The sequence below is a fragment of the Oratosquilla oratoria genome, unplaced genomic scaffold (genome assembly GCF_046742065.1).
Source record: "Oratosquilla oratoria isolate Oo_2021 unplaced genomic scaffold, ASM4674206v1 SCAFFOLD90, whole genome shotgun sequence".
Classification (NCBI taxonomy): Eukaryota; Metazoa; Arthropoda; class Malacostraca; order Stomatopoda; family Squillidae; genus Oratosquilla; species Oratosquilla oratoria.
The window spans coordinates 38,933-42,223 of record NW_027467754.1 but is presented as its reverse complement, the minus strand read 5'-3'; positions in this window follow the sequence as shown (position 1 = coordinate 42,223).

The following is a 3,291-nucleotide window of genomic DNA, read 5'->3' as shown; positions in this document are numbered from 1 at the left end:
AATGAATAAACAAATTGGTAATTATATACAACTATATTCCAAACCTCAACTACTCTCATCGGACTATAAACTATATTCTTACACAACTAAACCACGTATGATATTCCTTAGTTGTATAACTGAATCAACATTAATCAAATACCCTTCACACTTTTCTAAGTGCCCAAATAAGCCAAATCTTTGATACAAAAAAATTCGCGCGTACCAACGAAGTAAAATCATAGGTTTACGTACGTGTATGGTCATACAAAAGAAGTTGACTATTTATTAGTTATCTTTAAGATGAGCTCTGGGTTTGGCTTTCCGGAATGTCGTTGGTGGATTTTTCTTTATTCGAATGCACTCGCTGCTGCTTTTAAGACCTCTTTCTCCTGTGGTAACTCTGCATACTACACTGTTTCGTGGCCAATAGGGTACTTGGAGCAATCAAACACACTTTTACGGCCATGGACGGACAAGACTGCCTTCCTCCACCTGTACAAAAGCCTAGTTCGCCCTCACCTGGAGTATGCCTCGGTAATTTGGTCCCCAAAGAGTACAGAGAGCGGGCAACCATATTGGTTACAGGGCTGTCTCACTTATCCTACTCAGAGCGACTTGCTAGTCTTCAACTCCCAACAACACTCCAGTTTAGAAGGCATAGAGCGGACCTTAGACAAACAAGCTTTCAAGATTACGAAGAACATTGACCAGGTAGACTACAGGAGGGAATGCAACAGCCGTGGAAGAGCCAAGTTCAAGCTGCCAACACTTAGTACAGCGGCCAGAGGTCACAACTTAAAGCTACAATAAATGACAACACCAAACTAGCTACAGAAAACAAAAAACTTCCTACCTGCAAGAATCACAGAACCGTGGAGCAGGCTGAGCCAAGGAACCATTAGTGACAAAGCTGTAGAATCTTTTAAAAGTAAAATCGCGAAAGAAAGAATTGTCTACTGGAGAAGAGCTCTACAAGTACAACAACTTTTCCTGCTGACCTCCTCTCGGTGCATAGCAGGAGGGGGATGATGCAACAAGGACCTGCACACTAACACCACGCAACAACCCACTATTAACACTACTACAGCGTCCAATCTTGGTATGTGGTCTTATTACCCTTCGGGGTACCTAATGGCCAATACCAAAAGTAATTACTAAAGGTAATATACATACATACATACGTACGTACATACGCTACGTACGTACGTACATACATACGTACATACATACATACATACGTACGTACATAAATACATACAAACATACGAGACTACCGGCATCTATGGCATATTGAAGAAAAGTACAGAAAATACAACTGCTAAAGTTCGTGGGTCCCGTTTTCGTCAGGCGTTTCATTGCCTTTCTTCCTTATCTCTTCCACTCTTCTCTTCTTTCATACTCCTCTTTTTTTATCATTCCTATAGATGTCTATATCAATACTATTCATCTTGTAGTTTTTATACCACTCTGTTTACCAACGAAGTTTTATTTTCTTCTCGCATGCCATAGAAAACGAATCTCAAGCGTTGATGACGTCACGACGCTTCTCTCTGACCACACGATGCCGTGCTGGAGAACTAGCAGGTACGCTCATCCTCAATACGAATCGATTCATCTTTTGTTGAGTATAAAAGGTGTATTTTTGCTTCTGTTGAATTTAACAAACTTGATATTAATATTATAATCTTGCTATAACATAAAGTCACAAAACAAACGCCCTGGTTACCTAAGCCGTAAATGCTTTCGTTGAAGTCTCTGCAGTATCGATATGAAATATATATGGTACTAATTACCTTTGATAAGTGCATGGCGCCGTGGTGTAATGGCACACACAGCTGACACCATATCGGCGTCGTACTTTTGATTTTTTCTCTTCTTTTCATTTCCCGGTGGTCCAGTGGTTACAGTCGCTGCTCTGCGTCCGTAGGGTCCCGAGTTCGAAACCCGGGAGGTGTCTTTCCACTTTCTATGGAAGCTCACCTAGGTAGACGTCACTGGAACTCTTGTTCTTTGAATTAATACTCATTGCCAAATTTATCTGATAAAGGTATTCGTACCAAAATGCATATATTGACTCCATGAAATAACAGTGCAATCAATGACGCAGAGCGAGGAAAAATATATGAAAGATATTTATGATCGTATTTCCGTTGAGGCTGGTCAGAGGCAAGCGACATGACGTCACAAATTTTCTGCGATCGTTTTCTATTGAGTTTATAGTCCAGAAGCATTAGCCATAATATTGGCAAAAAATGGGAAAGCATTTTACGAAGCGGATTTTTTCACCACGGTCCAAGGATATAATGCACTTTAACATGCCAAAAGTTTTAACTCAAAAATCACGTCCAAAGTCCAGGCACCTTTGATATGACGTTCTTCCTGGATGCCCTGAAAGCTGGTGTAGTAAATCCGTATACTTAAAAGGGAAGCAAATGCAGGCCAGCAAGGCAAGCAAATGCAGGCAGACACAGACAGGTAGGCAGCCAGGCACAGGCAGGCACAAGCAGACACAGTCAAGCCTGCATAGGCAGTTAGGTACAAACACGTTGGCAAGCACAGGCAGGTAGCCACGCACATGAAGGCTTACAGGCACAGACAGGCAGGCACAGACAGTCAGATAGGCTGGAGGGTAGGCTGTCAGGCAAAGGAAGAGGACGCAGGCAGCAGGCATGGGCATAGGCAGGCACAGGCAGACAAAGGCATGCAGGTAGGTACAAGCAGGGAGGTACAGGCAGGGAGGTACAGGCAGGCAGGTGAGAGGCACAGGCAGCAAACAGGCAAAGACACAAAGGCACAGGTAGCAAACAGGCAAAGACACAAAGGCACAGGTAGGTACAGTAGGCACAGACACGCAGGCAAGGCAGGAAGACAGGCAGGCAGGTAGACAGGCAGGCAGACACGGGTAGGGAGGAAGGCACAGGCAGGCAGACGCAGGTAGGGAGGAAGGCACAGGCAGGCAGGCAGGCACAATCAGGCAAGCACAGAAAGGCAGGTACAGGCAGGCAGGCAGGCAGACACAGACAGGCACAAGCAAGATGGCAGGCACACAAGGCAGATAGAATTAGCCAGGCACAGGCAGGCAGGCACTGCCATGCAGGTACAGGCTGGATGGTACAGGCAAGCAGTCATGCAGGCACAGTCAGGCAAGCACAGGCAATTAGACCGAGAAAGTGACAAGCGCCGCCTTGCCCTCCCTCCACATGAAATAGATCCAGTCAGCCCACACTGAAGACCCAGCAGGAAGCCCCCCACCATGATCCTTGCCAGCCTCAAACGGTTCGGAATCTGCCAAACCAGACGCCCCAGCCA